The sequence below is a fragment of the Nyctereutes procyonoides genome, unplaced genomic scaffold, assembly GCF_905146905.1.
Source record: "Nyctereutes procyonoides isolate TBG_1078 unplaced genomic scaffold, NYPRO_anot_genome, whole genome shotgun sequence".
In the NCBI taxonomy this organism is placed as follows: domain Eukaryota; kingdom Metazoa; phylum Chordata; class Mammalia; order Carnivora; family Canidae; genus Nyctereutes; species Nyctereutes procyonoides.
Window position 1 is genome coordinate 38472148 of NW_026575135.1, and position 26513 is coordinate 38498660.

At 38.7% G+C, this 26513-nt stretch overlaps 1 non-coding gene across 1 annotated transcript; it reads right to left on the reverse strand.

Annotated features, from left to right (window-relative positions):
* Positions 1–18335: 18335 nt before the first annotated feature.
* LOC129495321 (small nucleolar RNA U13) lies at positions 18336–18438 on the reverse strand. Its single transcript, XR_008661491.1, has one exon. It is a non-coding gene; the product is annotated as a small nucleolar RNA U13 (small nucleolar RNA).
* Positions 18439–26513: the final 8075 nt, after the last annotated feature.

The window sequence follows — 26513 nt, forward strand, 5'->3', positions numbered from 1 at the left end:
ATCTCCACCTCCACCCCTTCAAAATGGTGTTTGATACGAAACCAACCGTTTATGCCAGACTGTCCCGTGGTGATTGCGATCAACCTGAAACCAGGTGTAGTGGCCGTCTTTTCCCTGTCTTGCTGGGGACAGCCAACCTCATAAATGCAAATACAAATTGAGATTAAAACCTCCTTGATTCATGTAACACTGAAACTTGAATTGGTTTGATTTTGTTACTTATGTTTAAAAATGAAGACCACCCTGCTTCCTAATAATTTTGCCAGGAAGAGGATAATTGGTTCAAAGGAAAGTGTTTATGGAAAGGATAAAAAGAGCCCACCCTAACATTTACAAATGCAGTGCAAAACTACTACAACAGACTACGGAGATTAAGGCTTTTAAAGGCTTTTTTTTCTTTTCTTCTTTTTTTCTTTACAAGTTTTAACTACTTCTAAAATCTTTTATGTTTTAGAAGAATAACAAAATTGAATATTATATGGCAAGAATAAATGGCAAATGTACTATACTGCACACTTTTTTTTTAAGATTTTGTTTGTTTATTCATGAGACGCAGAAGCAGAGACACAGGCAGAAGGAGAAGCAGGCTCCATGCAGGGAGCCCGATGTGGGACTCAATCCCGGGACCCCAGGACCACCCCTGGGCTAAAGGCAGGCACCAAACCGCTGAGCTACCGAGGGATCCCCTGCACCCTTTTGTTAAATGAAGAATAAGTGCTATATGAAGGCTTGCAATCTTCATTTATTTGTTCATTCAATATTTATTGAATACAGATTATATACCCATCCTGGAGCTTGGTGATAGAAATACAAGGTATTTAATATAGGTGCAATGGGAATCAGAAGAGGCAAATGTTAATAACAACCATGAGACCCCCAAAGGCTTTATAGACAACTATGAACTTACTCTAGGAAGCTGGTTTAGAGTCACCACGCTGAGAAGGAACTGGAAGACACGGAAGCTACACACACCAACACAAGAAACATCATGAGGCATTGGGAAACTGGAAGCTCTGTGTGCTGGATTGAGAGTGGGAAAGAGTAGGGAGTTAAGATAACATGCTGGAGAAGTAGGCAGACCCCAGATCACAGGGACCTTCTAGGTCATAGCGTACTCCCACTTGATGCATGGTTTCTCTTTCCATAACTTCCATTACCTGCAGTCAACCAAAGTCAGAAAGCAGATCATCCTCCCTCTGACATACTCAGAAGATCAAAAGTAGCCTTACTCTGTGTCACGATGCCTACATCAATCATCTCACTTCACCTAACCACATTCACACTTTATTATCTAAGGAGTACAATACAATAAATATTTTTGAGAGACCATATTCATGTAACTTTTATTACAATGTATTGTTATAACTCCCTTTTTTATTGTTATTGTTAATCTCGTACTATGCCTTATTTATAAATTTAACTTTATCATAGGTGTGTACACATAGGAATAAACACAGTGTTACAGTATAGTGTTTGGTACTACCCCAGCCTCAGGCATCACTGGAGATCTTGGAACATATCCCCCACAGACAAGGGAGGACTACTGTACTTAATCAAGCAACAAAGCTAATGAAGGGTGTCGAGCAAAGAAGTTATAGTAATTACTCAATAAATCAGACTTTTAGAATATTTGGAGGTTTTCTGTTGTTTTTTTTTTTTTATATTTACAAGGTTAATTCTCTTCTTCTGTTTGCCTAACACGCTGCTGCTACTTACAAAAAGCTATACGTAAAAGAGGTTTTCTAATTCACTTACCTTTTCACTTTAAAAGTCGTAATACTCACCTCATTCTTTTTCCTGCCAAGATCTTATTCAGTTCATCCCCAGCACTCCACCAAAACAGCTTCCAAAATCAATAAGGATTTCATTGCTAAATCCCACTCCCCTTGAATTCACTGACACTTTGATCCTCCTCAGATTTCTCTGCAGCATAGGTAAAACTTTTGGTTTCTCCAGCTCTTTGATGTTTTTATTGCTTGCTGCCCAGGAACTCATGGCCCTTCTGGCCCCTCAATGTGATATTTTCTCAGTCAACTTTCACATATTACTGTATAAACTTCTCGGTGATGTCATCCATCCCTGCATCCACATGACATCATAATATCATAAACTCAGCTGGGGTTGTGAATTTTTAACTCTCATTTTAACAGTATCACTTTAATATCTGGCAATATTGTCCTCAACATATATCTAAACATGATCTTTCTTAACTTCTTAATGGAACCCCCAAACTGCTGCTCTACCAACTTATAAAACTAATCTCTCAAACATCGAAATGAAAAAACTCAGAGAATCATTTTTCTCTCAAGCTCCTAATTCCTACATGTAAGAATCACTAAACCCTACTTACTTTTTTCTAGCTCTCCTGTCCTGTTTCTATGCCTACTACTAAACATCTTGATACTTTGTTTCTTTACTGCTTCATATACAGACACTTGTGATCTGAACCTGCTTTGTGGCCTGGTGCAAGTCACTCTCCTCCCCTTTCTGTACAAATTCTCAACATTTTTATAAGTTGACAACCAAACATCTAGGGCATTTTTAAGCTGGCAAATATAAGTGGAGGAGATCAAAAAATAGAAAAAAATCAAAAGCAGGCCTAAGGGCACATGTGTACCTTTCTGACACTAGGGGAGTGTTATGAGCTGATTTTATGCATGTGAGCTTCAGGGTTTTTTAAGCGCCAGATGAGCCACATCCTTTTGACCCTTCAGTAACCTCCCTTAGAAGGTTCAAACACCAGGTGCTTGATTATTATGCTGCTTTGGTATCAATTCTCAGAACTGCAAGTCCTTGCCATAATTGCTGCTCTCAATGGCTCTGGTCCTTTGCTCCTTCAACCTCCATTCAGTGTGCTACAATGGAAATGATCCTTCTAAAGTATTCCTTCTAAAGTCATACTTAAAAATTAAACAACTGTGATCAAGCTGCAAATGAGTTTATTCAGAAATAGCAGAGGAATTGCAATTTGGGCCAACTATGGTGAACTACAGGCAAGTCCAGAGAACAAAAGGAGAGAGCATCCTTTTATAGAGGAAAGAAGAAAATTGGGAGGAGCTGTGTTAAAAAAAGTTCATTGGGGGAAAATGAGAGTTTTATATATATTCAGAGAAACTCAGATTATGTTACCTTATCAATCAATTCTTTTAATGGCTCCTCAGTCCTTACTGCATTAAAACCCAGACTTAACCCCCTCTCCCCTCCCCCACCAGTCAAGTGCCCCTAATCTTGTCTGTACCTGCCGTTCCAGTCTTGTCTTCTTTCTTTCTTTCTTTCTTTTTTTGACAGAGAGACAGAGAACATGCAGGGAGGAGAGCATGAATAGGGGCATGAGAGTGAAGCAGGGGGAGCACAGAGAGAGAGAGAGAATCTTTAACAGGCTCCACGCCCAGCACAGAGCCCAACACTAGGCTTGATCCCACAGCCCTGAGATCATGACCTGAGCCGAAATCGAGTCCGATGTTTAACTGATGGAACCACCTAGGTGCCACAAAGATACATTTTTTATAGTTGCATTGTAATCTATTTTGTGGATACCTGTAATTTACTTATCCATTCATCAAGGTTGTTTCTGACCTGTTCCTTTTCTTGAAAAAAAGGCAGGGGTGGGGGGGGTGGGGGGTGGCTCAGTTGTTTAAGTGTCTGCCTTCAGCTCAGGTCATGATTCCAGAGTCCTGGGATCAAGCTCCCTGTTGGGCTCCCTGCTCAATCAGGAGCCTTCTCCCTCTCCCTCTCCTGTGCTCCTTCTTATGCTCTCTCTCTCTCTCTCAAATAAATAAATAAACTCTTAAAAAAAAAACTGTCTCTGTAGATATACTTTGCATATTTGTCTTCTAAAGTCATATTATAAATTTCTAGTATAGAAATTGCTAGATGAAAGAAAAAGCTTTTTTTTTTTAAGTTTATTATTTTTTTTGGTAATATCGTCACCCAACATGGAGCTCACACTCATGACCCTAAGATCAAGAGTCGTATGCTCTTCCTACTGAGCCAGCCAGGCACCCAGAAAAGAACAAGCTTTGAAAACTGAAAGCAATATAATTACCTGTCCCTATCTTGAATAATAGTGGAACTAGACACTAGACATACTCTCCCGTACTTATGTTAAACAATTCTGAAACCAAGCAAAAATAACCTAGTTGGGCAGCCCGGGTGGCCCAGCGGTTTAGCACCAGCTTCAGCCCAAGTCATGGTCCTGGAGACCCAGGATGGTCCCATGTCAGCCTCCCAGCATGGAGCCTGCTTCTCCCCCTGCCTGTGTCTCTGCCTCTCTCTCTCTCTCTCATGAATAAATAAATAAAATCTTTAAAAAAAAATAATAACCTGGTTGCTCCAGTTAATACTTGTTTCTGGAAGATAAACTGTGAATTTGTTAAATATATTGCTCATGAAAATTAACAGTTAATTTAAAAAATGCTTCAAGACCATTGTCCTACTATGCCCATGAAACTAAGGCTATTGTATCATAAACTCTGCTCAATTTCAATAATTTCCCTAACTTGCTTTCTTCCCTACAGTTATTCAGCCCCAGTCCTAAAATCCTAAAAATAACTGGCCCTAATTTTCCATTTTGAGATACCACTAAGGCTCAGTCAAGTGGTATTCTTCCTTCTGGCAGTGAATCTAATGATTTTAACTTTGTTTCAGCAACAGTTTTTTGATGAGCTTTTGAGGAGTCGACATTTGACAGCATATTTAAATTTTTTGTACATAGTACCAGGTTACCTTCTAGGAGGAGTGTATCAATTTAAAGAAATAACAATAGTATGAGAGAATGGCTGCTTCCCTTTGCCCTTGCCAGCACTAGATATTTTTGCAGTATTGGAGCTATCCCAATCTGATAGGCAAAGTGACACATCATTGTTCTAATGTTCTTTTAATTTGCATTTATCTGATCATTAATGAAATTCAGTAACAACTAGCAATGCCATTTCTATCTCATGTCCCAGGAAGCATGAAACCACTATTACAGCACCACTGCCATAAGAAATTAGAGCAGAGGGACGCCTGGGTGGCTCAGCAGTTTAGCGCCGCCTTCAGCCCAGGGTGTGTTCCTGGAGACCCAGGATTGAGTCCCACATCGGGCGCCCCACATGGAGCCTGCTTCTCCCTCTGCCTATGTCTCTGCCGCTCTCTATGTGTCTCTCATGAATAAATAAATAAAATCTTTATAAAAAAAAAAGAAAGAAATTAGAGCAGAGAACTGGCCAAGTCTAAGAATTTCATTCACTACCTTAAGGTGAAGGCTTCGGAGTAGATGGCAGAGTAGGAGAAACTAAATTCACCTCTTCCCAAAATGTAACTACATAACATTCATATGAGTGTAAATAACCCATAAAACGCCCCAAAGATGGCTGGAACAAACCGCAGAACTAAATGTAGAGGCTACATCAGATAGGGTAGGGAGGGCAGGCATGTGATGGGAAGCTAAGGGACCCATGGGCCATCCATGGGAGGGAATCACAGGCATGGAGAGGGGAGAGAAACAGACCCTCACCCAGGAAAGCCTGCAAGGGGAAGATGAATCCCCATAGCACTTGGCATAACCTTAAAATGAATTATTACAAAGCTATAGCCAAGCCTGTGTACTTCAGGTAGCATCCTATAAAGAAATATATTGTTAACAATTGAGTCTATTTATTATTATTCCTAGCCAATCTGAAGAGCACAACTGGAAAGCAGAAATGTGGTGGGAGTGGTGGGGAGTGGTGCGGGGGTAAGGGTAATCAATGATGGGAGAAAGTAACTAAAATTGGCATGTATAACAATGTAAAATAATTACTTCAACATGAATAGTGGTGTTCCTGCAAATTATATGTAATAGGAAAGTGTTCCTCTGACTGGGAAAAAATAGAGAGGGAGACAAACCATGAGAGATTCCTAACTCTGGGAAATGAACAAAGGGTTGTGGAAGGGGAGGGGCGGGGGGGGGGGCGGGGGGGGGATAGGGTAACTGGGTGACAGGCTCTGAGCGGGGGGCACTTGATGGGATGAGCACTGGGTGTTATACTATATGTTGGCAAATCGAACTTAAATAAAAACAAATGTAAAAAAATAAAATTAAATATTAAAAAATAAAATAAATCTAATTTAAAAAATAGGAAAGTGTTCCTCCTCTACTTGTAAATATAGACAAGCATTCTCTGCTATTTATCCTTAAGTGATCTGAATGTATACATGTTTAATCTAATAGTTACCCAATAGGCTTTTTATTTAAAGATTTTATTTATTTATTTGAGAGAGAGCAAGCACAAGCAGGGGGAGGGGCAGACGGAGAGGAAGAAGCAGACTCCTTGCTGAGCAGAGCTGGATGTGGGATCATGACCTGAACTAATCAGACACTTAACCTACTGAACCACCCAGGCACCTGCCCAATAGACTTTTTTTTTTTTAATTTTTAAAAACTTTTAGGTGGTATTTATTTATTCACAAGAGACACAGAGAGACAGAGGGAGAAGGAGGAGACACAGGCAGAGGGAGAAGAAGCAGGCTCCATGCAAAGAGCCCAATGAGGGACTAGATCCCAGGACTCTAGGATCACACCCTCAGCCAAAGGCAGGTGCTCAACCACTGAGCCACTCAGGTGTCCCCCCAATAGACTTCTTTACAAAAGGAAAGGGATTATGTGTATTTATCTCTGGAGGGAAGATCTGAAAGAGGCCCAGATTTGTTAACAACCTGCATGGGACTGCTAGACAGAATTCATCTCCCACAGCTCACCTTAGATTTCTCTGTTGAGACTCTGAGCTACTGTCCTAGATAAGAAATAACTCAAATCTAGAGAACTGTACTTCTCTAGAGGAGGGAGGAGAAGGCCTCCCACAGTGATACTAGCCACTATGGTTAGAAGTCAGGATTTCCCAAAAGGAAAAAGCACTATTGCAGAAGGGAGGGTCGACCTGAGGACCGCAGAGAGAAGTTGGGAACCAAGCCATTCTATATTAGACCCTAAGAAATTATAATTTATTGAGCATCTTTGTCTATGACCTTATGAGACCTCACATTTAATGTATAAGCTTTTTTTATTCAAGGTAAGCTCTGTACTCAATGAAGGGCTTGAGTTCACGACCCCAAGATCAAGAGTTGCATGCTCTACCAACTGAGCCAGCCAAGCACCCCTAATGTATCATTTTAAATATTCTGACAATAAATAAATAAATAAATAAATAAATAAATAAATAAATAAATATTCTGACTCTATTGGAGAATTTAACGACTCTGTAGTTGGAGTTGTTGATGGAAGTAAGAACCAGTTTATGAAGGGAAATTAGGCCTGCCCTTTATTACCCTCTGTTAGCTCTGTATAGAAGTCCTTGTGGAGAAGTCAGTGTTGATGCAGGAGGAACGTACAGTTAATGAGTTCCAGGTTGTAAGCAGTCCAAACAAATACAGAAGTATGGAGGGGGCCCACCGACAGAGAAGCAGTGATCAGCTCAGAAGCAACAATGAGAAAAATCCCTTTCCTTTTAAAAAAATACACTTGAGAAGATGTCTCTTAAAGGAGAGTAAAGTTTGGAAGATATCTATCTATACGTATATGTATACATACAGATAGATAAATACACATAAATCTATTTCTGGATTTTTCTTTTTTTAATTTTAAATATTTTTATTTATTTATTTATAAGAGACAGAGAGAGAGAGAGAGAGAGAGAGAGGCAGAGACACAGGCAGAGGGAGAAGCAGGCTCCATGCAGGGAGCCCGATATGGGGCTTGATTCTGGATCTCCAGGATCACGCCCTGGGCCAAAGGCAGGCACTAAACCACTGAGCCACCCAGGGATCCCCCTATTTCTGGATTTTTCTATTCTGTTCAATGAATCTATGTTCCCATATCATACTGTTTTAATTATTATACATTTTGTAGTACATTTTTTTAACTGCTAGATCATCTCACCTTTCAAATTTTTCTTGGCTATCCTCTGCATTTATTTATTAAGATTTTTTAACAAATATTTACTAAACCCTTGCTAGATATTGTAGGTCCTGGGGACATAAAAGCAGGCAATATACCAAAAAATCTCTGCTTTTGTGGAGCTTATGTTTTAGTGAGGGGATACAGGTGAGGAGCAAAACCAACATAATCCCAGTCCACATGTGACACCCTCAAAGGACCAAGCATGCTTTCTTGTCCCTATATTAAATAAGACTGACACCAAGCAAAAATTAATTCACCCATTTGCTCCAGAGAATACCTATTCCTGGAAGATATGACCTAAACAGTTTATTTATCAAGATGAAGAGCTTTCTTTTTTTAAAAAATATTTTTTTATTTATATATTCATGATAGACACACACAGAGAGAGAGAGAGAGGGTCAGAGACACAGGCAGAGAGAGAAGCAGGCTCCATGCCAGGAGCCCGACACAGGACTCAATCCTGGGACTCCAGGACCATGCCCTAGGGATCCCTGGGTGGCGCAGCAGTTTGGCGCCTGCCTTTGGCCCAGGACGCGATCCTGGAGACCCGGGATCGAATCCCACGTCGGGCTCCCGGTGCATGGAGCCTGCTTCTCCCTCTGCCTGTGTCTCTGCCTCTCTCTCTCTCACTGTGTGCCTATCATAAATAAATAAAAAATTTAAAAAAAAAAAAAAAAAAAAGGACCATGCCCTGGCACAAAGGCAGGCGCTAAACCGCTGAGCCACCCAGGGATCCCCAAGATGAAGAGCTTTCTTTTTTTTTTTTATTTTTTTTTAATTTTATTTACGATAGTCATACAGAGAGAGAGAGAGATCCCGATGAGGAGCTTTCTTATTAAGAATTGCCTCGAGATGTTCCTCCACACTCTGCCCAAATCCAATCCTCCCAACAAGTTCCTTGCTAGCAAAATCCACCTTTAAAAATATTTCTATAAAAGATTCTTCCTAATTTCTTCATTGTAAGAAACTCATGACATAGGTGAATTTAGGCAATAGCTTTGATCCCTAAAGAAGACAGAGAGAGAGAGAGAGAGAGAGAGAGAGAGAGAGAGAACAAACAGGGGGAGTGGCAAAGGGAAAGAAAGGGAGGAGCAGATTCCTCTCTGAGCAGAGAGCTGGAAGTGGGGCTTGATCCCAGGGCTCTGGGACCATGACCTGAGCTAAAGGCAGATGCTTAAATAACTGAGCCACCCAGGCATCCCACAAAAATCCTTTTAAAAAATGTTTTGGGGCATCCAGGTGGCTCACTTGTTAAGCATCCAATTCCTGATATCAGCTCAGGTCTTCATCTCAAGGTTGTGAGTTCAAGCCCTATATTGAGGGGCTTGTGTGCATATATTAAGCTTGCTGGCTGTGGAGCCTACTTAATAAATAAATAAGTAAGTAAGTAAGTAAATAAGTAAATAAATAAAGTTTTATATATACGGAAATTTATTCATAATTTTTAAAAGTCTTTAATATTACTGAAAAATAGATAAATCTTTAGACATCGTGATAAAACTTTAGCTTAAAACACCTTTATCGGGGGATCCCTGGGTGGCTCAGTGGTTTAGTGCCTGCCTTTGGCCTAGGGTGTGATCCTGGAGTCCCGGGATCGAGTTCCACGTCGGACTCCTGGCATGGAGCCTGCTTCTCCCTCTGCCTGTGTCTCTGCCTGTCTCTCTCTCTCTGTCTCTCATGAATAAATAAATAAAATATTTAAAATAAATAAATAAAAAATAAAACACCTTTATCTGAAAAAAAAAAACACCTTTATCTGTTTTTCCCAACTTTCTCACAAAATAAAAGCCCTATATAGTTTTTAAAATACATGACTTGGGGTTAGTTTCTTATGATTTAAACTTTTTAAATTTCTAGGTTAATTCTGTGAGTCCAACAAGTTATTATTTCCACAAATGGCTTAAGATTACAAATATAAAATCATCTTTACCAAATGAAATTGCAATAACGGATATTTTTAAAAGATTTTATCTCATGGATTCTTTTAATACTACACGTGTTAAGGATGCAATGGGTTAACCGTAAGTGGTATTTACAGATTTTTCTGGTCAACTTTAAGACCTTAAATTCATATGAAAATAAGATAATTAACAAATATACTGTGGTATCCCAAATAATTTTTGTGTAGCACTAAACATAATTTTAAATTACTCTCGCTCCTTGTTTTTATATACATAATGACTATAGATTAGAAAGATGTGCAAATGCTTTTGAATTATTATGTTTGGAGCCTGCTTCTCCCTCTGCCTGTGTCTCTGCCTCTCTCTCTCTCTCTCTCTCTCTCTCTCTGTCTCTCAAGAATAAATAAATAAAATATCTAAATAAATAAGTAAATATGTTTGTCTGTACCCACATATGTATGTATGTATTATTCTCCTATCTCAAAATATATTAAAGTAATAATAAATGCTCCATGGAAAAAATAAGCAAGATTGTTCTTGGTTTCCTCCCTTCTAATTCTCTTGTTGGAAAAGTTCAAAATTGATTAGTCTGGTTAAGTTTGTAATAATGAGGGACATTGGTGGCTCAGCAGTTGAATATTTGCCTTGGGCTCAGGACATGATCCTGGGATCTGAGATCAAGTCCCACATCAGGCTCCTTTCACGGAGCCTGCTTCTCCCTCTGCCTGTGTCCCTGCCTCTCTCTCTCTCTCTCTCTCTCTCTGTCTTTCTGTGTATCTTATGAATAAATACATAAAATATTTTTTTTAAGTTTATAATAATGAAGATTATTAAATAGAAATATGAATATACAATCAAAACCATAAATATGGTATGCCTGTTTGCTGTTTAAGGATATTGTTGTGGCATGTAACTATGTTAAATTTGAAGCACTTGACTGGCTCCCTCAGCAGACCATGGACTCTTATCCGTGGGTTGTGAGTTCAAGTCTCATTTTGGGGGTACGGTTTACTTAATAAAATTTTTTTTTAATTTTATTTTATTTATTTATGATAGTCACAGAGAGAGAGAGAGAGAGAGAGAGAGGCAGAGACACAGGCAGAGGGAGAAGCAGGCTCCATGCACCGGGAGCCCGACGTGGGATTCGATCCCGGGTCTCCAGGATCGCGCCCTGGGCCAAAGGCAGGTGCCAAACCGCTGCGCCACCCAGGGATCCCCTTAATAAAAATTTTTAAAGAAAAAAAGGTGTTAAGCTCAACAACATAATACACACATTGTTTTATTTAATAGCAAGTGTTAAATATATGTTAAAGCTACTTAAATGCCTTAATTTAATCATCTATTGGCATATTCATATATTATACATGTTATATACATGTATGTACGTGTGTATGTCTAATGCATATGTAGAAGAGTATATAAAGATAAATTGAAAAGGTTTATTTAAGATAAAAAAGATAATAAAAGTCAAATTTGAGGGCTTATGCATACTTTACTATAGTTATATGAATGGAGAGGTGCCTGGTGGCTCAGTCGGTTAAGCATCTGACTCTTGGTTGTGGCTCAGGGTGGGGAGATCTAACCCTGTGTCCAGCCCCGTATTGAGCTCCATGCTTAGCACAGTCTGCTCGACATTTTCTCCTTCTCCCTCCCTCTTTGTTCTCCCCCTGCTTGGGGGCATGTTCTCTCTCTCTTGTTCTCTTTCCCTCTGTCTCTTTCTCTCGTGTGTGTGTGTGTGTGTGTGTGTGTGTATTAAAATAAACAAATAATGAACACCAATAAAAATTAATGTATTAAAAAAAGAAAATAAAATAAACAAATAATATTTTAAAAAAATTATTATATGGATAGAAAACAAAAAGTAAAATTAGAATCTGCATTTTTTTCTTTAAAACAACTTTGTCATTCTGGCTTGGATGAACAAAAGTTATTTTTCATTTATAACATATTCAGTTGGTTCTCTAGACTTTTGGCATACTTCTGAAACATTTTGACAAGAAGTTAAAAAAAAAAAGTTAAATTCCTTCTAACATTATTACCTATTGCTGTGTTTCCTATTTATTAACTACAACTATTTCTCGCCTTTGAATAAAATGACTTATGTTTGTATCTTATCTCCTCTGACAACTTTTCCTGATTTTGTCCCAGATTCACCGATTCCTGGTCCCAAATCCAGAATAATCAGACTCTAAGCTTTCTTATGAATCAAAACCATCTTTGAGTTTACTGTAGTAGCAACCAGTTCAGCCAAAGACTCAGTCCCTCAGCTTATACAAGAACAATAGTAGAAACATTTAGGCTTCTTCAACACTCTCCAAATTTTAATTAACTTAAAACATTTTTATCAGAACTCTTTATTGAAATTAGGATAAAAATTAAATTATTGGTATTTTTCAATGACTGTGAACTTCTTCTGTACCAGTTATTAGTTTAATATTATTGCTGTGTTCCAAATCTACACTTTTTTGCCCTGATTTTGTGGTACTCATACTGGACTCTACAATCACTTCTCCTTTGTCAACTGATGAGATGTTATGATTGATCAGCAGAGGGCAATGGAGTGACACTGCATGGCCACAGAGGCAGGAAGACATTTTTCTTGAAGGCTCTAGACTTCTATTATTATTCTTTCTTTTTTTAAGATTTTATTCATTTATTCATGAGAGAGACAGAGAGGGAGGTAGAGACATTTGCAGAGGGAGAAGCAGGCTCCTCACAGGGAGCCCGAAGCAGGACTTAATACCTGGACACCCGGGATCATGCCCTGAGCTGAAGGCAGAAGCTCAACCACTTAGCCACCCAGGCGTTCCCCTTTAACACAAGAAACCAAGAGAGGAGCTCCAACTGTACTTTCAGCCTGTGCTCTCTCTTCTTGGGGCTCCTTTGACAGCCCACCAACATCCTCTGGCAAAAGCTAGATACTTCTACAGACTGACTCAGCCTGCCCATACTCTCCAGCAACGGTGAACCACTTCTATAGACCTCTCTGGCAAGTTTCTTCACTGCTAGCAGGCTGTGTGGTGTGTAGGCAGTAGTCATGTCCTCTTTGAAGAGGTCTAAATCTCAGCCTTTGGGGAGTGGTAGATAGGTGGGAAGAGGATCCTTTCCTAGTCATTAGTTCCTGTATTGCTCCTTTTTTCTTCAGCCTAGAGGTAGTAGCTGCATTTTTGTACTTGCTATTCTGGATCTCTCAGAGTTTTCTTCTTTTTCTTTTGTTTTTATTTTAAAGATTTTATTTATTTATTCATGAGAGACACACACACACAGAGAGGCAGAGACACAGGCAGAGGGAGAAGCAGGCTCCATGCAGGGAGCCCGATGTGGGACTCGATCCCGGGTCTCCAGGATCAGGCCCTGGGCTGAAGGCGGCACTAAACTGCTGGGCCACCTGGGCTGCCCCCTCTTGGTTGCTTTAAGGTTTTTGGATTGTTAACTATGATATTTATGAGATCCCTATGCTCAATAATGCTGCTTGCATTACTAGTCACTCCTTGGTAAAAGTCCAATGCTTGACTCTATTTTCCTTGTGATTTGGCTAAAACACAAAATCAAACCAATTCCTGAATTTATATTTGCTTTCCTTTGGGTGCCACTCATTTTCCTTTTATATTAGTTGCCACTCATTTTCCTTTTATATTAATTCCTTGAAATAATTCAGTTAATTTCCGGGTAATTGAATTCATCACTAAGTGACTTTTTTGGGGGTAGCACAACAGGTCAAACAGCCAGAAATCCCTTATCACATTCCCTCCAAAGAAACAATACTTGGGAACTCTGTAATACATAATTTGGCTAACCTTTGGCCTTGGTTCCTAGGAGATAATCTCTAAACCTTTTTAATTTCCTGAATATCTTTCTTATTCAGGGTGGACCCCTCAGACTACACCTGATAGTTTATGCTAGTGAGGTGACTCAGATGGAGGATGGCCATGCCAGAAAGACCAACCATGTGATTATAGGATTGGGGGTTTGAGTCACGTGATATCATCTTGTCCTCTGGGAAAGAAAGGAAGCCTGGAGATTGAGCTCAACCACAACCACACAGGCAATGATTCAATCAGCCATGCCTATCTAATAAAACTTCAATAGAAACTCTGGACATTGAAGCTCAGATGAAGTTCCTGGTTAGCAATATTCTGAGTATTTTCACACTTTAATGCTGGAAGAGTAACATATCCCTGAGAATGATGGAAGCTTCATATTTGAAACCCTCCTAGATTTCACCCTATGCACCTCTTCTTTTGGGTGGTTCTAGTTTATAGCCTTTTGCTATAACTGCAATCACAAATATTAATGAGCACTATTCATGAGTTCTGTGAATCTCTCACAGATAATTAGTAGATTATCAAACTTGGAGTTGGTTGTGGGACTTCCTCAATTTGTGGTCAACTGGTCAGAAATGAGAGTCAACCCTGGAGACTGCCAATCCTGTGGCTGGTATCTGAAGTGAAGGCAGCCTGTGAAGAACTTGTGTTCTCAAAATTTGCATTTTTCAAAAAAGATTTTATTTATCTGATACAGAGAGAGAGAGAGCGTGCACAAGCATAAACAGAGGTAGTGGCAGGCAGAGGGAGAGGAAGAAGCAGATTCCCCACTGAGCAGGGGAGCCTGATGATGTGGGACTCTATCCCAGGATTCTGGGATCATAATCTGAGCCAAGGGCAGATGCTAAACTGACTGAGCCACCCATGTGCCCCTCAAACTGCATTTTAACAAACTCACTGTAGGAAACTTCTGTAGGAGCTAGCCTTTGCAACCAATAGAAGTATAGCTTGAAGAGGATCCCAAAAGAGATGGAAGTACATTCAAAGACTGTTCTGCTTTTATAGATCTTACATTAAAAGCACAGTGGTGGACTGTACCACAAGCTCATTTACTTCAGAGCTACCCAGTAATCTCTCTATTACAAATAACATCTCTTGGGACGCCTGGGTGGCTCAGCGGTTGAGTGTCTGTCTTTGGTTCAGGGCGTGATCCTGGTCCAGGGATTGAGCCCCACATCAGGCTCCCGGCAAGGAGCCTGCTTCTCCTGTCTATGTCTCTGTCTCTCAATGTGTGTCTCTCATGAATAAATAAATAAAATCTTAATCATTGCTTGGCCCCTTGCAATTGGTATTAAATCTGCAGTACAAAAACTGACTGCCATCAGCAGATTGTAGAGAAGTGTTACCTTGGTTAATTGATGCCTGCTTTCAGGATAGGCCCAGGTATCACCTAGGATTTATTTTAGTCCACATATTACCTTGCCCAGAACAAAAATATTACTTAAATCATTTAATTCAACAAGGAGGGAAACTGCTCTCTGATTTGAGTTCAAAAACTAAAAACTGAAGGGAGTTTTTTGGGAACTGCCTTCTATATCTAAAACTTTTCATTTTATGCTTTCCAAAACATCTAAAAAATTATGAATAATCCTACATGCCATGGTTCAGAAAGTAGTAAAACTAAATAATGTGTCTAAGGCCATGGAACTTCTCCCCTAAAAATTCCATGAGATTAGGTAAATGATAACTCAAAACATAGAGTCATTGGACATAATATTCTTTTCTTAAAGGAGACTACATGCTGCATAAGGGAAATAATATTGTACTTATATATTTGCAGATTTCTCTGGGTCCTTTATATCACTAAAAAGATCTGAAAAACAAATAAAGATACCATTAAATGAAATAACTTGTCTAACACTCAAATATCTGGTTCTGTGGGCTCTTCATAGTTGAAATGGAATCTATTTTCTTAATTTAGTTTGGACATGTTTACCCAAATTAGATTACCATTTGTTTGTGTTGCAATGTACAAATGTAGAACTCTAGACTCTTACCTGCTGCTGTGCAATCATTATGCATCCTAATGATCTTCTACCAAGAACAAGAAAAGTTGACACTCGTAAAGGTTGAAATAACTACCATCAGAAAACACAGTCAACCACAATATCCAACATAGGGTAGATCCAGATTAATGATGTCCCCAAGTGGTAAGTGATCTTCCCAATTGCCTGCAACTGATAAAAAGCTCAACAGGGAATTTAAGCTAATGCAATTCTCAAGTCTCTGTGTTAAATAATCACAAAGAAAAATTATTAGCTGCTGGTTGGGGAAATATAATGTGAATTGACTAAAAGGTTTATTTATCAAAACTGCTAGCCCATCAAGACTCACTTTAAGGGGGCCCTGGATGGCTCAGTTGGTTAAGTGTCTGCCTTCAGCTCAGGTCATGATCTCTTGATCCAGGGATCAAGCCCTTTTGAGCTCTCTGCTCAGTGGGGAGTATGCTTCTCCCTCTCCCTCTGCCCCACCCATCAACCTCTACACCCCCTTCCCCGTGCTCATGTGCTCTCTCTCTTCTCTTAAAGTATTTAAAAAAAACCTCACTTTAAGATTCTTATTTCACTGAGCCCACTAATTCAAAACTATTATATCATAAACTCTGCTTTTTCCCTTGCAAGATCTGCCTTAAAGTTATCTAACCCAAGCCCCATGTCTCATTTTACATTTCCCTCATTTCCTCATTTTGAGACACTCCTTAGACTCTGTCATGATGTTTTCCCTTAAGCAAAAGTAAGTTTAGTTTTTTTAATCAACAGGTGTGTGTGTGCATGTATCTGTGTGTGTTAGAGGAGATCAACACTTGACACAGGCAATAAACAAGTAAGTAAAAAAATATATTGCGTGCCAGATACACATAGGTGCTATGAAAAAAAAAAAAAAGCCAGGGAAGTACATACGGGTGGTGGGTAGATGTGGTTGTTCCAATTTTAGATTAGGTAATCAAGGAAGGCGTCCTTGAATGGATGACATTTGATCAAAGACCTATAGGTGATGAGAGGAGAGCAAGCATGCAGCTGTTTAGGGAAAGAACATTCCAGAAAGAAGGAATAGCAATTGCAAAGAGTGTAAAGCAGGAACTTGCCTGGCATATTGAAGAAGTAATAAGGAAGTCAGTATGGCTAGAGAAGAGAGTAAACAGGGGTACCTGGGTGGCTCAGTCAGTTCTTGGGCTCAGGTCATGATCTCCGTGGGATTCGGGGCGGGGGGCGGGGGGGAGTCTTGGGATGGAACCCAGCATTGGGCTCACTGCTCAGCAGGGAGTTTGCTTTTCCCTCTCCCTTTACCCCTCCCCCTCCACTCATGTTCTCTCTATCTTTCTCTCAAATAAAAAAAATCTTAAAAAAGAAAAAAAAGAAGAGAGTAAACAACAGAGAGGTAGGATATGAGGAATAAAAGGTAATAGGAGGGAGACAGGTTGTATAGGACCTTTTCTCTAAATGAGATGGGAAACCATTCAGGGGAACTTTAGAATTCATTTATCAAAGAGTTACATGAAATGTTTTGATTATTTAGGGGTTAATTGACATTTTTATGATATTGAGTCTTCCTGTCCAGGAAGATGTCATATCTCTCCATTTATCCTAGACTCTCTTTTATGTACTTCAATAAACCTTTATAGCTCTTGTCCCTAAGAATCTTTTAAATTCTATTAAGTTTATTACTTGGATTTTAAAGGTTTAATTTTTGTTTGGCTTGGTTTTTCATTGTTGTAAATGGGATTCCCCTCCTATTACATTCTCTAACTGTACCACCTCTCACTCAAGACTGTTAATCTAAATTCAACCACTATCCTGACCTCTATCAAGCAGGTTAATTTTGCCTATTTTATAAATATATTCTATTTATATATTCAAATGATTAATATATTCATGATTATATTTATATATAATGTAAATCATATATAAATATAATCATATGAATATGTAAATATAATATGTAGAGAAAAACTATTAACTTTTAATATACTCCTCTTATAGTTCAGAATTAATGCTAACATCCATTTACTTCTTTCTCTTGGAATATTTTGGTAATAATTATATTACCTCTATATAATGGCAATTTTTTGACTCAGCTTTGTGCCCAATGTGGGGCTTGAATTTACAACCCCAAAATCAAGAGTTACATACTCTGCCAACTAAGCCAGTCAGGCACCCCAGTTTTTCTCTTTAGTCATGGTAGTTATAACTCATTTGTATTATCTAGTTTATTACATTGGATAGAATTCTCAGGAAATTTCTGAAAAAAAGGGGCAACAACATTTGTCTTATTTTTGTGACTTATCTTTGTGACATTAATGTGAAATAATTCTTACATTTATTCCCTTTTAATATAATTTTGACTGATTATGTATTAAAAGTATTTTTACATTAAGAAATTACCTTTCTTGGGACACCTGGGAGGCTCAGTGGTTGAGTGTCTGCCTTTGGCTCAGGGTGTGATCCTAGGGTCCTGGGATTGAGTCCCACATTGGGCTCCCCCCATGGAGCCTGCTTCTCCCTCTGCCTATGTCTCTGTCTCTCTTTCTCTGTCACTTGTGAATAAATAAATAAAATCTTTTAAAAATAAAAAAAATAAAACTTTTAAAAAAGAAATTACCTTTCTCTTACTAATTTCCTATTTCTTTTTAAGCCAAAAGCCTATCTTTGCATTGGTAGTGAGCACCTTACTGTAAGTGGTATTTTTTTTTCATGTCGGACAGTAACATGCTGATGTCACAACAATGTTTGCAGGAGGCACATGTCACACAACAGCGTGAACATCCAATCATCACACTTATGAACTACAAAACGATCTGTAGTAGTATATTAAACAAGCAAACCAGTGGGATATAATCAAAATGCACCTATATGTTGTTTCTCGTGGTCCCTTTCTTTTTTATTTATTCATTTTTTAAAAACTTATTTATTTATTTATTTATTTATTTATTTATTTATTTATTTATTCATGAGAGACACAGAGAGAGGCAAAGGCACAGGCAGAGAGAGTCTTCATGCAGGGAGCCTGATATGGGACTCAATCCCAGGACTCCAAGATCATGCCCTGGGCTGAAGGCAGGCACTAAACCACTAAGCCACCCAGGGATCCCCTCTCATGGTCCCTTTCAAATGTATTCAGTAGGCAAGGTTTATTCCACCATCCTGAATCAAACGCAAGTTTGATTTTTCTGATCACTCTTAGAGAATTGAGAGTCCAGACATCATCATAAGAGGCAAATCTATTTTCAGTTCAGTAATTAGAGTGTTTTGTCCAATATATGAATCAATATATATTAACACTTTAATCTACATGTAAAGGTTAAGATTTCCCACCCACATATCTTTAGGTAGGGCCTGGTTTAAGATGGGGTGCTTGCTTTTATGGAGGAAAACATAATGAATTTCTCCTTTTCTCATTTACTACTTGGAGGAAAGAGATGAAATGGGAGCAGACGATTTATACTTAACTTCTACTATTATTAGATGATCTCATACTCTCTGGGTCTAGGAAATTTGTGTCTAATTTTTTATTTTATTTTATTTATTTATTTATTTATTTATTTATTTATTTATTTATTTATTCATGAGAGGCACAAAGAGAGGCAGAAGGCAGAGACAAATGCAGGGGGAGAAGCAGGCTCCCTGTGGGGAGCCTGACACGGGACTCCATCCCAGGACCCAGGGATCACGCCCTGAGCTTCTGAAGATAGATACTCAACTGCTGAGCCACCTAGGTCCCCCGGAATGTACTATTTTATATCTGGTTCCTTTCACTCAATGTGTGAGATTTATCCATATTATTAAATGATTCAGCAAGCCATTCTTTAATTTATTGCTGGATAACACTCCATTGTATAAATATATCACATTTATTTATCCATTTCACTGTTGATAGACATTTAAAAAGCTTTCAATTTGGACTAATATGAAAAATTCTGCTATGAACATCTCATACATATCTTTGATATATATATATGCATACATTTCTGTCAAACTAGCTATGGGAAATAGGATTGGAATTACTGGGTCCAAACATCCAGTAAATATTTAAAGTTGTCTTCTTCTATGTTGAAGACTTTTGTGGACTTTTCTGAGGCTCTTTGATGGCATCCCCTACCTACTACTCCTATGACATGGGCGAAAGAATTTCTGTCTGCTGCTCTCCATCAACTTCTGGTTTTCCAATGGTACCCCACATGGTCTCTTTCTTGGAAACATATTGCCCTTTGCATGAGTCATCTTGGTCAAATAGCAACAAGACTCCAGTCTGCCCTACTGTCCATGTTTCCCCACAACAGTAGATGTATATCAAGTTCTCCAAGAGGTCTTCTTAAAGCCCTTGACTAGAGAGTTGGGAGGAACTTTCTACCTCTGTTGTTTGGTGATCTGGGACACAAAATACATCATAAATATTCTCTAAAGAAATCCCTTCAAAATTGTCCTTGAATCCCCACACATCTGAATCTTTTTAATGTTCTTAGAGTTGGTATAGGGTCCAAGGTGTTACTATTCTTTTAAAACATGCACATTATTCTGTCTCATGACTCACTCTTTTTTTTTGTTTTGTTTTTTCTCTTGTATATACTAATCTTTTATTGGCCATTGGTCCACAGCACAGTCATTATATGCATTAGAAAACAACCTTGGTGGGAAGGACTTTTAATAATGTTGCTTATTATTTCGGTAAATGTTTAAAATTAATTTTATCAGTGACACCTGACTGGCTCAGTTGGTAGGACAAGGAATTCTTGATCTCAGAATTGTAGGTTCAAGCCCTGCATTGGGTGTAGAGATTACCTAAAAATAAAATCCTTAAAAACATATAAAATAAATTAAATAAATTAGTAAAATTAATTTTTTCAACGGGTGCCAGTCTGACTCAGTAGGTAGAGCATGCAACTCTTGATCTCAGGGTTGTAAGTTCAAGCCCTGTGTTTGGTGTAGAGACAACTTAAAAATAAAAAAATATTTTGTGGCACCTCTGTGGCTCAGTCCGTTAAGTGTCTACCTTTGGTTCAGGTTATTGGGTCCTGGGATGGAGCCCCGAGGCAGCAGGAAGCCTAATTCTCCCTTTCCCTCTGCCGCTCTCCCTGCTTGTGTCTGTTCTCTCTCTCTCTCAAATAAACAAGTAAAATCTTAAAAAAAATAAAATTTAAAAATCTTAAAAAATTTTTTAAATAAATAAAATTAATTTTATCAAGTAATAAACAAGAAAGTTTCCCTCTCGTGTGAAAGTTATATTTATTTTGTTTAATTTCTTGTATTTTTTTTAATTGACACACAATATTACATCAGTTTCAGGAATAAGACATAACAATTCAACAAGTTTCTATACCATGCTATGCTCACCACAAGTGTAGCTACCATCTGTCACCATACAATGCTATTACAATATCAATGACCATCTTCCTCATGCTGTTCCTTTTATTTTTAAAAAAGATGTATTTATTTATTTGAGACAAAAAAAGAGAAAGAGAATGTGCCTGTGAATAGGGAGGAGAGGCAGAGGGAGACAATCTGCAAGAGGACTTCCCTCCCAGCACAGAGCTTGACCTGGGACTCCTCCCACAACTTATGAGATCCTGACCTGAACCAAAATCAAGAGTCTGAGGCTTAACCAGTTGAGCCACTTAGGCGCCCTTCTACCATTGCTTTTATTCATTCCAGAACCAGAAGCCTGCATCTCCCACTGCCTTCACCCATTTTGCCCAAGCCCCCACTCCCTTTCTTCTGGAAACTGTGAATTGTTTTCTGCATTTACATGTATCTCATGTCTCACTTTGAAACTGACCAATCATCATTCAGTATTTCAGTTGAAATGTCAACTTTAATGTCCTACCACATAATCATCTTTCTACTTTACCTTATTAGTATGATAAGTTACATTAATATTTTCTAATAATGAGTCATCTTTGTAATTCTGAGACTATTTGATCATCACATTCAAATTTATGTTTGCATTTATCATATTTGTAATAACTATGGATTTGAGTTGCCATTTTTTAAGAGTTTAAATGTATTCATAAATGAGATTGGGCCATACTTTTCTTTTTCATGCTATTTTTTTATATGTTTTAGGATTGGCATTATACTAGAGTTGTAAAGATAAATTAGGGAACTTTTGTATTCATATTTAAATACTAAAAGAGGGATCCCTGGGTGGCGCAGCGGTTTGGCGCCTGCCTTTGGCCTAGGGCGCGATCCTGGAGACCCGGGATCGAATCCCACGTCAGGCTCCCGGTGCATGGAGCCTGCTTCTCCCTCTGCCTGTGTCTCTGCCTCAATCTCTCTCTCTGTGACTATCATAAGTAAATAAAAAAAAATAAAAAAATAAATAAATACTAAAAGAATAATCATTTCTTTGAAAGATTGATAAACCTTACCTTAAAACTTCTGTGTTTAATATCTTTTGGGGAGGGAGAGTTTTGACTTGAAATAGATACAGGGCCTCCAAGAAATGACTGTGGGAAGTTTTAGGGGAACATGTGGGAATTTGATAATCAAGGAGGGGTAAGAAGAAGAGAAATAATGTTGCTACAATTATTAGGACCTTAGTTTTTTTTTTTAATTTAATCATAGAGAAAATATTTGCATTGATAACTGCAGTCAGTAAAGTCTTAAGCTAAATATTTCAAGCAGTTCAAGCAGAAAGGTATTTATTATATTTAATGCAAGAGTTTACTGAGTAACCAGAAGGGCTGAAGGAAAAGGCTTTATGCTGCATATAAGAGACAGTCCCCTGATGGCCTGTAATGAACTGTGCCTCTTGGTTATCAAATCCTTGTGGATGCCTTATCTAAAACTGCAGTGGCTCTGGTACTTGTTTTAACTAATAAATCAGTGAAGTGATACTGCACTGATTCTGGTCCTAAGCTTTAGGAAGACCTGGCACCATTAGCTCTTGCACTCTGAAGAAACTCTCCACCTATAAGAAGTCCAGTTACCACAGGGGAGAAACCAGTCACAGAAACTATGTGGTAGAGAAGAGGCACAGGACTGACTAGGGAAGCCATGGGAAGGAACCCGGCCAATTATGAAAACCAAGAGCACAGACATATAACCGATATTGAGCTCTTCCAGCCAGTTTCCAGCTATTTGAGTTACTCTAACCAAGGCACAAGATGTGTAAGTGAAGAAGCCATCTTGGATGGCTCAGACCCTGCAGGCACCACCTAGAGGGATTATGAAGTATTTACAGAATGCCATTTACACATTTTCCACCCACAGAATTATGAGAAATAGTAACATAGTTGTTCTTTGAAGCCCCTAAGTTTTGAAGTTGTTTGTTACACAGCAATAAATAAGCAGAAAAGCTCCCAAGCTTTGAAGGGAAAAAATCCTTCTGAAATCATAACACAGAATTGACCTTGTAAGAAAGTTGCCACCACCAATCTCAGAACCACACTGCCTCTACAGGCACTTCCACCAGCAATATGGCTGCTTCCCATCCTACCTGTTTCCTCAAAGGTTCATACAAATGCTTATGATCAGTGGAATGTAGATCACAAGTGGAGGAACAAGAGAGGCTGTGAAACATAAAGTAGGGGGATACTAATTTGAGATTAGATTCCTACTGTGGAGAGTTATCAACATTTGAAGAAGCTGTTCAAAATATTGTAGGCAGCCCAAAATATTTTAACCCTAAAGAACTGTCCTAGAAAGTCAAAAGATTGCCACAACTGAAGCCTTTACTTCTATTTCTGTTATGATTAATTTTGTTATTTTTGTCTTATAATTAATGGTGTGTTATTCGTATACTCTGCCCATACCCCACCCCATTTCTTATCTTAACTCCTATTCAGTGAAGAGCAAGTGTCAGAAGCCAGCTGCCAGAGCACTTTGAAGGAGCAGAATCAGGTCGTCCTGCAAAAGGGTGCAGATTTGGGCAAAGTTTTAATGTCCTATACAGGCTCCAGAACAGCCAAACCTTTCTTCGCCTTCTACAAGTAGTTTATGATGTCTCTGGTTTGAGAAATCATACCAGGTTTGCACTTACTTCCGTTTTTCAAAGCAAACTTATTGAGATATATTTTACATGCCATAAAATTTACCCATTGTAGGTGTACAATTAAATTGGTTTCTCTGTTTGTAAATGTAGAGAGTTGGGCAACCATCATCACAAGCGATCTGATCCTTATTTCTGTATATTTGCTATTTATTGACATTTCACATACATGGAATCATATAATATTACATCTACTTTTAAGAGAAAAAGGATCTGTATTTGTTTTTACATAAGATATATATGCTTGCTCCTAAAACTTCAAAAATACAGGTTAAAAAAGAAAGAAAAATATAAAAAACAACTCTAACCCCACTACCAAGAGCTAATGACAGTTAATATGTGGGTATACATAAAAAAGAGAGAGTAAAATTGGAACCTTTTACTGTGACCTACAGGCCCTGCGTGATCTAGATTTCAACATACACTAATGCCTGTTCCCACCCATCCCTGTACACTCCAGCCAAACAGGTTTTATTTCAGTTTCAAGAATACACCTAGGAATACATTCAGGATGCCTAGCCACTGATTAAGTGGCTGCTGTTGGCTCAGGTTATGATCCCAGGGTCCTGGGATCCAGCCCCCCACATGGGGCTTCCTACTCAGCGAGGAGTCTGATTCTCCCCCTCTCTGCCCCTCCTCCCAGCTTGTATTCTCTCTTGTTCTCTCACAAATAAATAAAGACTTTTTAAAATAATTAAAGAAAAGAATACATCAAGCTCTTTGCACATGGTATTCATCTGGCCTGCAACTCTTCCTTCACCTTTGGAAAGACTAGCTCTTTTTCTTCCTTTGAGGGACTGTTTAGATCTTATCTCTATAAAAAGGTCAGCCCTGATTACCTTGCCTAATTAGTCTCAAACCCACTTTCCTTTTCATATGTTCTCTTCCTACCGCCTGATTTGATTTGAAATTTATTCATTTGCCTGCTTGTATTTTTATTTATCTCCTCCATTTGATTGTAAATTTCATGAGGGCAGGGTGCCTCGGTGGCTCTGGATGACTTAGCCAGTTACGCATCTGCCTTTGGCTCAGGCCATGATCCCAGGGTCCTAGGATAGAGCTCCACATGAGACTCCCTGCTCAGCGGAGTCTGCTTCTCCCTCTCCCTCTCCCCACTTCCCAATGCTTATGGGTGCTCCCTCTCTCACACATTCTCTCTCCAATGAATAAATAATTTTATTTACTTTTTTTTTTACTTTTTTAAGATTTTATTTATCATGAGAGGCAGAGACATAGGCAGAGGGAGAAGCAGGCTCCCTGAAGGGAGCCTGATGCAGGTCTTGATCCCAGGACCCCATGATCACAACCTGAGCCGAAGGCAGATGCTCAACCACTGAGCCACCCAGGCATCCCTAAATAAATAATCTTAAAAAAAAATTTTCTGAGGGCAGAATGGTCAGTATCAAATGTTTAGTGCTATATCTCAAACATCTGTCACCAAAAAGATAAGTATTAGTGGACTGAATAAGTTAAATAAAGCCTATTATCTTCTCTGTGCCTCAGTTCCCTTATCAAAAAAAATGGGGAAAAATTGTATATTCCTTATAGGATTTTTGTGAACACATGATAGACACTCAATAATTTTTGAAATTATTATCATCATCATTTTGAAATCATTGGAGAGGACTTTTTTAAAAGATTTTATTTATTTATTCATTAGAGACACACACAGAGAGAGAGGCAGAGACACAGGCAGAGGGGGAAGCAGGCTCCATGCAGGGAGCCAGATGCAGGACTGGATCCCTGGACCAGGATCACTCCCTGTATTGAAAGTGGATGCTCAACTGCTGAGCCACCCAGGTGTCCCAGGAGGACTTTTTTGATTGCTTTATTCCCTCTGGAATTTTCAGTTTTTATTTTTGTTTTGCAATTTTCTTCTTTTTCGGTGTCCTATTTCTTTGCACTGTTTAATCCTATCCTTTTTAATGTAGCTAGTGTAGTAAGAAAGCCTAGAGTCTCATCCTCCTATCCTCTATTCTGTCTAGAAGACCACGAAGAATTCAGAGTGGGGCCCAAGATTAAGAAGACAGGAAGGGTATAGATGTTTAGACCTGTTGCTCTATGCCTTCAAGAGAAATGCTTGTTTTTCCTTTTCACTCTTTTTCTTGGTTGTATCTTTCTGAGCCTCTTCTCAACTGTAGAGAAAAGTTTTCATGGTCCTTAGGAATGGCCAAGTTTAGCCTGTTTGTAGTCATGTTTGAGGCTATAGGGATTTAAAAAAAAAATACCGTAAGATCCCTTGAGATTCAACCTAGCACAATAAATCCACGAGTTACACTTTAGGGATCAAAGACATGATTCCTTAGCAAGGAACAATGTGCATTACCTGAGTTGTTCTATATACATATCTCTTCATGACTTCTGGAAGTAGACCACTAAGCAAGGTTAAGATGTTACTGCTCACTTTCTCTTTCCACCAACGGCATGACTAACACATAGAATATGCTATTTTTTTCCCAAATTTCTCCTTATCTCAATGACCCTACTCTCCTACAAGTAAATCAGGACAGGAAGTGTTCATGTTAGGATCAGGAAAATGTTCTGGAGATGGATGGTGGTGATGGTTGCAACATAATGTAAAATGTACTGAGTGCCACCAAACTGCACACTTAAAAATGGTTAAAATGGTAAATTTTATGTTATATTTTACCACAATTTAAAAAATGTGTTCTTTTTAATGGAGCTACCCTAGCTTTTGTAAGGTATCCTGAAATAGAAAAAAAAGTCCCTTGAAAGCTTAATGGTGCCATATCATGAAAAAACTAGAACAGGAGCTAAAGATAAAATTTCACTGTACCTTTTCCTCCTTTTTGTTCTACCCTAACCAGGAGGCATGAAGTAGGAGTGGGTAAAAGATATTAAATTCAATTTTAGAGGCTTGACCAA